This window comes from Cibotium barometz, chromosome 3 (genome assembly GCF_041138505.1).
Source record: "Cibotium barometz isolate CiBa-2024 chromosome 3, ASM4113850v1, whole genome shotgun sequence".
NCBI classification, from domain to species: Eukaryota; Viridiplantae; Streptophyta; class Polypodiopsida; order Cyatheales; family Cibotiaceae; genus Cibotium; species Cibotium barometz.
The window spans coordinates 46,358,063-46,371,893 of record NC_141048.1 but is presented as its reverse complement, the minus strand read 5'-3'; the positions used below and the strand labels follow the sequence as shown (position 1 = coordinate 46,371,893).

General features: G+C 41.0%; 1 pseudogene; it reads left to right on the top strand.

Moving 5' to 3' along the window:
• Window positions 1-11,211: 11,211 nt before the first annotated feature.
• On the top strand, window positions 11,212-13,552 carry LOC147640138 (uncharacterized; annotated as a pseudogene).
• The last annotated feature ends 279 nt before the right edge of the window (window positions 13,553-13,831 follow it).

Below are 13,831 nucleotides of genomic sequence, written 5' to 3'. Positions count from 1 at the left end.
ACTACTACAACACCCTTCGTCCTCCTTAGAAAGAAGTCGAGATAGAGATCATGGCTCCCTATTCACCTCTCTCTAAGCTTCTCCTATGTCCATCCTCCCCACAGCTCCTTTCCCCCATGTCTAGCTCTAGCTCCCCACCTCTATTATCCCCAAAATAATAAGCTATGTTCTCCACCCTGCTGAGATGCACAACTAGAGAGAGAGAAAAAGAGATCTCTCTTTTCTCATATTGCGAGGAGGTCCTTGCACTGACAAATAGAAAGAGAAAGAGAGTAATATTACTTCCTATGCCTACTAGTATCAGCCGCTTCAGCACAACTACCATATGATGATCATGCTAGTGGGAGTAAAGAACCCTCATCATTCAACAAGAAGTCTGCATCGAAGTAGAGAGGACAAGCGTAGTGGAAGGAACTAGAGAGGACAAGCACAACGAGAGAGAGAGGTCTCAGCAGAGGGAACACTAAAGAAAAAAAGATTCTATATAAGAAATACAAGCTATTTATAGCTAAACATTTTAAAAAAACTATTTTGAGAGCCGCAAACTTTTCGACCTTAAACAAACCTTGGAGATTTTGACCTTTTTTCCTGCATCACTCACTAATTAATTTATGGCATGCACAAAAAACGTTTTGGGTGCTTATTAAGTACCAATATCCAAGTGTATATGGGTGGGTCACGGTTCCCGTTTCACATAGATTAAGAGTTTGGGATTAGACATGTAGCTTGGCATAATGTTAGTTGATTTTCCCCTCCATATATACCCTCAAGATATTGTGCGTCCACGCTAGACTACTTGTAAATGTGCATTTCTTGTTTACCAACAACCTTGGTCCTCAAGCACACACATTCACAATCCCAACATGGTCTCACCATCATGCAACTTGGCATAATGTTAGTTGATTTTCCCCTCCATATATACCCTCAAGAGATTGTGTGTCCACACTAGACTACTTGTAAGTGTGCATTTCTTGCCAACAACCTTGGTCCTCAAGCACACACATTCATAATCCCAACATGGTCTCACCATCAATATTAATAGCATTCACTTGGAATGTCATTCCTTGTATAAGTTTGTGAGTCTCAACCTCATCTAAAGAATACTTAGGAGTGAGAGGAACACCTCAGGTCTCTCAAATCCATCCACCACCACCTGAAGAAGGCAGGATTTGTTGCCTTGGCATACTTCTAATGTAGGAACAACTTCTAATGGAGGGTGGATGCAATGAGTCTCATCTCTTTGAGCTTTGTGTTCCTTGTTGCAAAAAGTTTTTTACCTCCATGGGATCCCAAGGTCTCAAATCTTTAACTCTTGCATCTCATGAATTCCCCAAATTTCCTCTTCATTGACCACAAAAGGGTCAATAGGTGGAGGTGCATTGTTTAGTGGTGTGCATTGCTCTAAGAGGCCCCTAACTCAAAATCCAAAGTTGTTTGCACCCAATGTACCAACACCAGTGATTGTGGACCACTATCCTCCTCGCCTCAACACCACGCACCATCTCTCACTTCTATACACTGATCTTCCTCTTTATTTTTCTTTAAATAATTTTCTTTCTTCTTCTTTACCTCTGATAATCAACCACAAAATTGAGGCATGTGAGCACAAACATATCAATGAATCCTTCCTTAGAAAATATAAATTGTTTGAAATTTAGATTATACCATGTCACCCAAAGAGGTTATGAGCTATAGGGTGTTCAAGAAAGAGGTAACAGTTGTGGGTGATTAAGAGAAAGAGTATAATTAAAAAAGAAAAGGTTGCCAATGGGGGGGGGTGAGAATGGCTCAACATATGAAGGAACTGTAGAAAATTGATGTGGATTAAGAGGATCAATAAAATAAAGGTAAGATTGAGAGTAGAGAATTAGTGATCTGCTAATTAGAGTTAGGGTCTCTTGTGGCTTGCAAGAAACTTAGGGTCTCTTGTGGGTTGCAAAGCATAGCAATGCGGAGTGAGTCCAACTTGGTGACAAGAGCCTTCAAAGTGTTGACCTTTCATCTTAGTGATCATAGTCATCAAAGTTGAAGGCATGCCTTTTGGGGATGTCCTACTATTAGATGTAAGTAAACATCCTTGACTATGGGATTTTTTGGATATAGGGTGACCTGATCTCATTACCTCTTGGGAAAATCATTGGGCCCAATTAAGGAGAGTAATACCTTATTTGGTAAACCCTTGGCCCCTATTAGGGAGAGTAACCCTTCACCCCTATTAAGGAGAGTAATACCTTATTTGGTAAACCCTTGGCCCCTATTAGGGAGAGTAACCCTTCACCCCTATTAAGGAGAGAGAACCCTTGGCCCTTATCAAGGAGGAGAGAGAAAACCTTATTTGGAATGGTTAGATAAACATGTATGTGGGACATGTGAATCACCATGAATGAACTAATGTTTGGGGAGGATGCATCTCAAGGGGTGGAGTCTAACCATCTTAAGTTCTTTGTAAAGCTAACATGAAGCTTTTGGTGTAGATAAACTCAACTCAAATCAATTCAACCGACTTTACCATTTCACTTGGAAAATATTAAGTTTAGGGATAGAAACTCCTTATGTACATGCATTTTTCTAAGCTTCATATTGTATGATACCAAGGGAGCTTCTTTGGAAGGCCTTTAAGTGCAGCTGTGTGATATAACCCTAAGGGAGAAATGGTTGTATTAGTGAAGTATTCTGTTGTTACCAGTCCCACCATGCTTTCATGGAGTCGAGATGGGTGATTTGCTCCTCCTTCAAGGCTGTTATTGTTTGGGATCTTTTAGTGGGGGGGAGGCTCTTTATCTTATTGTACATATGTTTATGATTTAGTATCTAGCATGAAGTGTATTTTGTTAAATACATATGTTGATCCCATTTTGAATTAACAAAGATGCTCCTCCATTTGAGGACATTAATAAGTGTTATGTAAAGGCACTATGAAGGTTGTACATTATGAGATACTGGAAAACCAAGGCTTTAGTTAGTAAGTTTTGGGTGCCCAAGTGTGAATAAGGGCCAGTTGTATATAAGGAAACTTCTCATAATGGAGAGAGAGTATTCTAGTGCATGTGCCTCTTCCATGCTCGTGTGTGGAAGAGTCAGAGGATGATTGCCTTGCATTGTGGTGTGAGTGACTCCGCAGTGTGACAGAGTGGAGGTGGAGATTGGAGGATTGAAGCTTCCAAAAGCGAGCGTGGAGAGTCTCAAGAGATGTGAGCTTGAAGCATTGGTAAGTACCATATGATGGTTGTTGTCTATTGCTTCTTCCGATTGTGAATGTGTGGAGCTCTCTTGGGAGGTGCAGTAGGCCATAACATTCTTGGCGCTACTGCTCCATTGTTTCTTCCTTCTTAGATCTCTAGCTCCCATTATGCAAGATTCACTATTGCCTTTGCATTCTGAAAGTGCATTGTGAAAAACTTTGTAGATAAGGTTTGTGTGGAAAGGAAGAAATTAGAGTACTTATGGAAATTTGTGTGTGTGGAAGTGTGGGTGAGTACTTGGTACTGCCTAAAGGAAAGATACACTTGGATTTTCTTTTGATTTTATTGATTTTGGTACTAATTTCGTCACTATTATGAGAGAAGTTGGTAGCACTCTTTTTTGTGTTTTTCCAAAAAAAAATCATGAAAATCACAAAAACAAGGAGCCATTGGTTGTGTTGGTGAATTGCATTGTTGACTCGATTGGCAATGCGTGAAAGTGGAGGAAAACATGGCATGAAACGTATTGCATTTCATAATGTGAAACATTGCCCGCCACCATTAGCGTCGGGAATTTTGGGATTGCCTTACTAAAGTTAGTGCGTCTTATCTTGATATACAATTAACACAAGGAAACGAAAAAGTCTTATCCTGTGAAAGTGCAACGAAACATTTTGTGACGTGAAATGCATTGCATTTCACGACATGAAGCACAATCTGTCATTTCATCACACAACGTGAAACGTAGTCTGCAATTTCGTGGAGACCTACTATTTCATGACATGAAAAGGGTTATTCACAGAGTAAAGGATTAGACCAAAGGTAAGAGAGGGTCATAAGTGCATTATAGGAGTCTCCCCGACTCGGATTAAAGCAATTCTAAACCAAAAATTTGAAGCATGAAACACAAGTTGTTCACGGCATGAAATACATTTCGCGACGTGAAACATATTCTGCCATTTCACAACGTGAAACGCAACCTGCTATTTCACGACGTGAAACATTAGTCCGACAGAAATCCAAGCATAACAGTTAGAGTAGTGAGTTATCCTATTAAATCATATTCTCATGCGCTTGAGGTCAGGGAAACTTATTGGAGATGACCTTAACCCCGATGACAATGCATCAAATCACACAGGTCTTCCTATCAGAAAAGTGTTGGTTCAGGTTGCTCGGCGAGCACTTAATTGAGTGTTACAGCTTGGAGAAATCTGACCACGATAGAAACTAGTAGCAAAGAATCCATGGAAGAAGGATTAAGGTTCTGCAGACTTGGAGAGGAAGGGAAACCAGCTTTGCCTACGAAATCCAGTGGAATCTTTGATATGGCTAGGGGATTTTTTGGTCTCCAACATGGCATAGAAGATAAAGCACAATTTGCGGGCATGGGCCGGAGCTTGGGACACGGTCCAAAACCAGACTTACCAACACATACAGACCTAACGTATGGACCCAGGAACACTAACCCTTTGGAGACCTAGCCAAGATGGGTCAAATCTTCTTGTCCACATCCGAGGAATTATAAGTTGACATAAAAATGGCGGAAGAAAAGCGTCAATTGCGGCTTCTGAGCTTACAAAGGCAAGAGCTCGATACGGGAAGAATGATGGTAGAATAGAGGGAAATTGGTAATTTGATTTTGTTATGGCCACGTGGCAAGGAAATAGAAACGTCTAGAGAAGCCACGGATAACATGTGGATGGGAATGGCTGAAGAAGGAATACCAGCCCTAGAACCTAGAAATGAGGAGCCCAAGGTTGAGGAAGACCTCGAATTGTAAGAAGAAGTGGACAATCTACCTAGGGTATCTGCTGAAGGAGAGAATTGGGCCTTCTCAAGAGAGGAGATAAATTAAATGATCAATAATCCCACATTCTTGCAGAGCATGGAACTCCTAATTTAACAAATGCGAGCTGAGGCCGCTAATGATAAGCCAGGTGATGAGGAATTGCCTAGACCCAGCCATAGATCTGAAGTGGATAGATGAAACTATGCAAGTAGAGGACGAGTTCTAGGTAGGGGGGTATCTCCTCGAAGGCCAATAATAGATCCCCACACTGATCTAAATACGGCCACAAGGGGACGAGTTCTAGGTAGGGGGTATCTCCTCGAAGGCCAATAATAGATCCCCACACTGATCTAAATACGGCCACAAGGGCGGATTTATTGAATATGGCGGCAGAAATGGGCAAAGGCATGGTTAGGGAACTAGGCACAGCCCTTGAATCTAGACCATCTCAGATGAAGCCACACATCATCTTGAAACTTCTGCAAAAGTTCTTAGGAGATGGGGAATTGATCCAACACATAGAGATCTTTGAGTCAACATGTGAAACATGTGGGTCGGTAAGCGATGTGATCATGATACATGCCTTTTCTCTAACTTTAGAAGGAAAGGCCCACCAATGGTATCGAACCTTAACGCCTAAAGATAAAGTCAATTTCACGTGGCTTAAGAATGTGTTTATACCGAGCTTTTGCTCGAAGTGGTGATAGATGGAGTCATGTGGCTCAACTCCATAACATAAAGCAAAAAGAAAACAAATCCATGCGGGATTATGTTTCTCGACTCTAGCACCTAAACTTAAGATGATGCAAAGTGAGGGAAATGTGTTAATCCCATTTTGGATTAACAAGCATGCTCCTCCAATTGAGAACATTAATAAGTGTCATGAAACGGCACTATAAAAGTTGTACATTATGAGATATTGGCCACCCAAGGCCTAGTTAAGTAAGTTTTGGGTGCCCAAGTGTGAATAAGGGCCAAATGTATATAAGGAATTTTCTCATAATGAAAAGACACAATCCCCCTTGTGCTATAGAAGAGCTCTTCTTTGTGTCATGAGAGATATTGAGAGAGAGAGCATTCTAGCATTGTGCCCCTTCTATGCTTGTATGATTCATGCTTGTGTGGGAGAGTGGGAGAGAGTGATTGCCTTATGCGATAGTGTGAGTGACTCTATGGTGACAGCGTGGAGGTGGAGCTTGGAGGTTTGAAGATTAACAAGTGAGCTTGGAGGCCTCAAGGTACTCAAGTTCAAAGCATTGGTAAGCTCCCTACGACGGTTGTGATCTATTGCTCATCCTTTAGGTGAATGCATTGAGTTCCCTCTTGGAGGTGTGGTAGCCCATAACATTTTTGGCGCCGTTTTGCCGGGAAAACACTTTTTTTTTCTTCCTTCCTCTTAGAGTTTCATCTCCCATTGCATAAGATTCATGATTGCCCTTGCATTTTGGTAGTACATTATGTAAAAAATGAATGGATAAGATTTGTGTGGAAGTAAAAAATCATGTGAAATTGGTTGTGTTTGTTGTGTATATGTGTGGTGGAGTGGGCTTAGAATAGAGCTTCATTGTTTTTTCTAGTTAATTTTGATATTTGCATCATTGGAAGCATCAACATAAATGAGCAGGTTACTGTTCTATTTTTCTTCTTTTCCAAAAATTCACAAAAATAAAAAAAATAAGGAGCCATTGACTGTGCCTTGAACTTGTATTCCACTCCTTAGATGTGGCACAATCATTTTGGGAACTGTTGGATAAGTATTTTGCACCCAGAGTCACCTTAGTCGACGTGGGAAGTTCCCACGTGAAATTATAGGAAAACGTTCACGTTGTGAATCGTTTTCTGTAACTTCACACCGCGAACTGCGTCCGACATCACTGCCGTGATTAACGTCGCAAATCGCGGGATCGCCTTGCCAAAAATAGGTAACCTTATCCTGACACCTCTGACGCTATGAGGTCTGACAAAATTAAGAATTGTGAAAGTGCATAAATTTGTTCATGCCGTGAACTCTTTCAGAACTCTTCACGGTGTGAACCAATTCGTTCACGTAGTGAGCCATTTTAGAAGACCTTCACGGCGTGAACCAATTCATTCATGTAGTGAGCCATTTTAGAAGACCTTCATGGCGTGAACCCTTTTTTGTTCAAGACGTGAAATTTTTCTTGTAAACTCACGGTTTAGTCCAATCCAACGCATGAGTTTGGTATAGCCAGGTTAAGGCCACGAAGGTCTGGAAAGGAGTGACGCCTACAACAAGGATGAGGAATTCTGACCCCAAGAGCAAAAAATTTTGAACACGTGAAAGTGTAGAAAAATGTTCATGACGTGAACTGTTTTCTGACACTTCATGCTATGAACTGTTCTCTGCAATCTCACGGCCTCAGAAACAGATCGACAGAATTTGATCAAAACTAAATTGGGTCATCAAAGTAACTTATCAAATCATACATACATGCACTTAAGATCTGGAAAAGCTCATCGGAGATGATCTTACACTTGACGATAGTGCATCGAATCACCCAGGATCTTTCTATCAAAAAAGTGTGGGTTGTTTAGGTTAGGTCACTTAGTAAGCACTCACCTGAGTGTCTTAAGGAACTTGACCACCGTTGAAACTAGTAGTGAAGAGTCCATGGAAGAAGGGTTGAGGTACTCTAGGTTTGGGGAAGAGGAGAAACCATCATCCCCAACCAGATCCAGTGGTATTTGATATCGACCAGGGATTTTTGGTCACTTGTTGAAATCTCTTTCTTTAGAGTTCAACGAGTTTATCTTATTGTGTTCGAATCAAGAAATTTCGGATTCTTCCTTTGTTGGCATTTCTTTCTCTAGTTCTGTTCTTTAGGTGATTTATATAGTCTACCTGATGGTTTACGAATGTACATATGTGACTCATCGAGATGTTGATGACTCTCTATGTTGATATGAGTAACTTGGGATGTCGATAATTCCCTGTGCAGATGTGGGTACATCGGGCCGCCGATGGATCCCTGGTTCCTACCATTATAATGCCATGTCTTCCTACTTTATTCCGAATGGTTTACAACAAGGAAACTACTTTGAGTATGAGTTCCTCTGATCACCCGCAGTAGTCTGATGGAAAAATAGAGCATGTGAATCAGATTTTAGAGGATATGCTTCATGCATATGTCTCTGAAAACCATCGAGTTGGGAAAAATGTCTTCCAATGATGGAATTTGTCTATAACAGTTCTAAGCATACGGTTATTGGTTATACTCCATTCATGCTTATGTATGGGTATCAACCTAGGGCACCTATTAATGCCAATCTTAAGGACATTAAGCTTGATGGTTCGAGGGATTTCTTGTGTGATATGCAGGAAATGCTGACCCAAGCTCAGGATTCTATCAGGAGTGCTCAGGATAGAGCATGGTTTTATGCTGATAGGGGATGCCCACCTCGGTCTTTTGAGCCAAGAGAGTTGGTTTATTTGAAAGTTCCTAAAGATTCTCAAACTTTGTCAACAGGAAAGTGCTTAAAATTATCTCCTAGATATTGTGGTCGTTGGATTGGCACGGTTGCGTATGAATTAAAACTACCTCCACATGTCAGAGTTCATCCAGTATTTCATGTCAATAGACTAAAAGAGAAGCTGGGAGGTGAGGATAACACAGTTACTCCTCAAGAACTCGTTGAAGTCAAAGATTTGTCTTATGTTTCACATGAACTTGAAAAGGTACTTGAATTCATGGAAATGAAACTTCGTAGTCGCCTAATCCCTAAGGTTAAAATTAGGTGAAAAGACAAGGAAATTGAGGATTCGACTTGGGAGTCAGTTATTGAGAACATCCAGCGCAGTTTTCCTTCTTTTCATTGCAAGAGTGTAATGTTTTGAGAGAGGGGAGTATGTTATATGCATATTATATGTGCTTATACTAGGAGGCTAACCCACCCTAGGCATGTGAACATGGGAGCATGGGAACATGCTCCCATGTTCCCACTAGAGCATGGGAACATGCTCTAGTGGGGCAAGGGTTAGGTCTAACCTTGGGTTGAGGTTAGGATCACGTAACCAAGGGTCGCACATGGAAATGGAGAGTCAAGAGTCACTTAAGGGCCCTCCCATTAATAGGGGCATGGGGCATTCTCAAGGGATGTCCTCTTGTGTAGAGCATGGTATCTACTCTCTTGCTATTTCACACTAGAGCTATGTGCTGTTGGAATGAAGTCATATCTCTTGGTGGTATGGGACACCAAGGTAAGGTATGTGGTACTTCATTGTTTTTATGTGTGCACCCTTGGGCTTGGGGGTGGTTGGGTGGATGAGTATATGCCTAGTTCATGCATGTTTATGCATGGTTATTAGCTAGAGAGATATTTAGGGTTTTAACAAGTAGGATGCCCTGAAGATAGATTGAAAACAGGCATCTTCACAACTTAAAGGTCCAATCTCTCGTAGTTATGTTTGGAATTTAGTGGCATGGTGTTTGGGGCACATTATACATTGTTTCATTACACGAAAGTTTTTTGACATTTGCATTTTCCAACTTTCTTTACTGCAATATATGTCACACATACAATGCTTAGTACTTTTGCATCCCAAGTCCAATGACCATCCCAATTCATACATGAATGTAACACATTGCATAGAGATTAACTTGATTTATTGGAAATTTTTTGCTATTTAACTATTTTTTATAAATATCTTTTCACTGTGTTATATTGTAAAGCAACATGTGATTTTCTATTCAAGATCTTGGCAAATGTGAAGCTCATCATTGAAGATCAAATGGTGTGTGAAGTTAGACAAATATGTATAGAATGTGGCCATACTGTCAAATTATAATTTTAACAGTTGAATTTATTCCGATCTTTTGTAGAAAATTCACTCAGTCTCCTAGAGAGCTTGTAAAGGTTTGATAGTTTAATTATATAAATTTTATATGACCCTCAATTTCTTGTGGATCAAAGTACTTGTCATCATTGAATTTAACAAAAAAAAAATAGAGTGAATTTGAGTAAGGGAAGCCCATTTTCCAACCATCTTAATCAAATTTTCATTGTTTGTGTGCCCAAAGTCTAAAATAAAGCATACTCATTAGGCTTGGTGTTTCACCAAACCTAGAGAGTATGACATTTGTAAAGCAATTGAGCTATGGTCACATAGTCTTAGTCCTACATGTACATGCCACATCATATGGAGGAGACTCCACATAAGCATCTTGCCATCTCATCATGCCTTGTCATCATGCCACCTCCACTTAGTCAACAATGTTGACTCCCTAAAGCCTACATGGCATGCCACATCAAATGCATACATGGCATTTCCACGTAATCAAGAATGTCCATGTTATCTTGCCACCTCAGCATAGTCAACTCGGTTAACTTTATGTGCTTACATGGCATGACACATCATATACATGCATGGCATTGCCACCTCACACTTGAGCATGAGGAATGCCCACGTGGAGGTTCCATGTCAGTAAATTTTTACCACATGGCAAAATGCCTACGACCTCACCATTATATTTCATGATTTTATTAATACAAAAAAATCAATATCAAAATAAATTTTTAATAAATTTTTAAAATAAAATTATGTAATATAATTTTAAGGCTCTCCTCCAAATATATATATATATATAATAAAAATTATTTATTTAAAAAATACATTATTAAAATTAAATATTTTTTAAATTTTTAATCAAGTGAATATTATAATATAATTAAATAAATTCTTAATATTTAAAAATTTATATTTTTAAAATATTTTTTTGGAAGAAAACTTGAAATATATCTAAGAAATTTTGATATTATTTATTAATCAAATAATTTTATGTATTATATAAATAATTTTTATTTATTAAATAAAAATAATAATAGTCAGTACTTAAAATAATTAATTCATTTATCATTTCTAAAAATTGTAATTATCTTTTAATATTTTATAAAAAATTATCATTATTTGTAAAAAGATTAGATAAATTGACAAAAATCCAGATTTTATCCATAATCTAATTTAACCAATGAAATGCTAACTAGCTTGGTATATATAGCCCAATTTTTTGAGTCTCCCTCATTCTTAGAGCTTCACAAACTTTGGAGATAGCTCCATTTCAAGCACATGTTAATCTTGTTCTTCTAGTATTGCTTTAATCTTAGTTATCTTTAATTTTATGCTTAATCTCTTTTTTTCTACATCTTAGCATGGTGTCGTAGGAGTAGAACAAGCAATAGGCAATAGGATCCCCCGTTCCACCTTATTCATGAAGGGTTCGCATGAAAGAAAAGAGAAGAAGAGATCGTGCACAAAACAAGGGCTCGAGCGTTGCAACGCATGGTGGGTTCGATTGTGATATGGCATCATCTCATCCCCCTCCCCATTCTCCATCTCTTTCCCAATTTTTTCTCCACACTATTTTGAGCCCTTTGCCATGCAGTTGTCACTCCACCCTCAAGTGTTGCCCATGAGGTGGACACTCCTATCATCAGTGCCTCTCCACCTTTTAGCATGCCCTCTGAGTTTGACACTTCTCTCTTGGGTGTTGCCCACCATGAGCTAGCCACTCCTCCATTGGGCGCCTCTCCATCTTTGGGTGCACCATCCGAGCTTGCCACTCCTTTGTTGGGTGCCTCCCATGAGCTTGCCACTCCTTTGTCAGGTGCCTCCCATGAGCTTGCCACTCCTTTGTCAGGTGCCTCTCCACCCTTGGGCGCGGCCCACTAGTTTGCCTCACCTCTCTTGGGTGACACCTATGAGCTCGGCCACTCCTTTGTTGGGTGCCTCCCATGAGCTTGCCACTCCTTTGTCATGTGCCTCCCATGAGCTTGCCACTCCTCTACTCGGTGCCTCTCCACCCTTGGGCGCGGCCCACTAGTTTGCCTCACCTCTCTTGGGTGACACCTATGAGCTCGGCACTCCTCCATCTATTGTGTCCCATGACCTTGATGTCACTCCTTGATGTGGTGCACATGCCCTTCCTGCCACCACTGGCACTCTCACCTTCGGCGATGCTGCTGACACTGTCGACCACTCCACCCTCCGGTGTTGCTCATGGAAAATCCCTTTTGAGGTCTGGCGCACAAAACCGTGCCAATGCTATCTTCGACAAGTACTTTGTTGACCTCGATCTCGCATGGCATCACAGTCTCTAGTGTGCTAGATGCACTGTTACATCACTCGCGCATGGCACAGTGTAGTGTCGCTTCCACGATTTGTAGCCCACATTCGAGGAGGGCCACTGCTAGTGTGCTACTGAGCTTGAGGCAGTCATATAACATAGTCAAGCATCAGATGCATCCAAATTGATTGGCTACAAGATGTGCCAGGTATGCATCATGCCACTTCTTGCATACTCAGATTCGTCGTCAAGCACTTCATGTAGGGTTTGTTGAGGAGACAGAGCTTGGACAGTGGGATTGAGGGTGCTCTATGGGCTAGTAGTGGCCGTGCACCTAGATGCACTCATTTATTAGACCCTCAGATGAAGGCAATGATAGAGTGGTTTTGGGAGGAGCATTGTCGTGCATCACCAGAGTACAAGAAGGCATTGTGACATAGGGTTCCTCGTGGGGAGTACATAGTGCATGGGGCTTGCTTTCTTAAGATGACACACACAGAGTTGTACTTTGAGTTCAGGTCTGCTTACCCTGAGATCACCCATCAACCAGCATTCATTTGAGGCTTGCATGACTTGGCTTGTGCACTACTCGAGGCAGCTTGACACATGTCTTTGTAGGTACCATGTTGGATTTCAGCTTTTGTATGATGTCTTTCATGGCTTGTCTCGCTATCGGGGGTTGGTGCCTTGTAGCCCGAGGGATTTTATTCACTCGCTATTATGCCCACGGGCGAGGATGTTGTCTACCATCGGATGGCTTGTGTCATGGGGACTTGTACATTGTGCGGTAGCTTGGCCATGCTTCACTTGTGTGAGGAGGATTCCTCGGTGGGGCTGAGGTGGTGACATGGAAACAGTATGAGTATGTGACACATGGGCAATTGAGGAGATTACAACTAGTCGAGCACCATTCGACACGTGGCAAGTTCATGAGCACATTTATAGCTTTTGTTTATGCCTATATATATCATGTTCACGGTGCCAAGTGGCAAGACCGTCACTTTCATGCCAACGTGCAAACAGTTTCCTATTGGTGTAGTTGTCTCTATGGTTGACTTCACAGAGAATTGCACATTCGCACCACAGTAAGCGATTCAGGCAGAGTACTACTTTCTGAGTAGGTATTGTATGAGACATTGCCTCATTTTCAATTTAAGGTCTTCAAGATATTTTATATTGGTATTGTTTATGAATCTAACAGTTCCCATTCTTGTGTGACCTTCTAGGTGGCCATCATGGTGCATATTAGTTATGAGCATGCAGAGGTGATAGTGGATGGCGTAGCGAGCACCCTAGATGAGCGAGTCATCATTAGAGAGTACCACTTTTACATTAGTGATGATTGCTCTCACAGCGCCCACTTTGTGCAGCATTGCTTCCATCATCATGATGACTTTTTGAGAGAGCATGGAGTCACATGGACAGGGCGGTGGATATGGTCTGATGTATGTGGGGCACAGTTCAAGAGTGCTCGTCAGTTTTATTGGTTGTATTCTTGACATTGCATGACAAGATACTAGGTGATTGGAGCTTCTTTGAGACAAGGCATGGACAGGGGGAGCACGATGGTGTGGGTGCGTGTGTCAAATGCTCCCTCTGATGTCACCAACTCCATCGTGACAATGAGCACTTTTGAAAACTGAATGGGTCCACTCGTACTACACAAACTCAATGTAACCCTTACGCATCTGACCTTGCACATAGTAGTGACCTGCAACTATCATGATCTCCCCTCCACTCGTAGAGTTTTACCACTATCAAATGCTGAATGGGTGGAA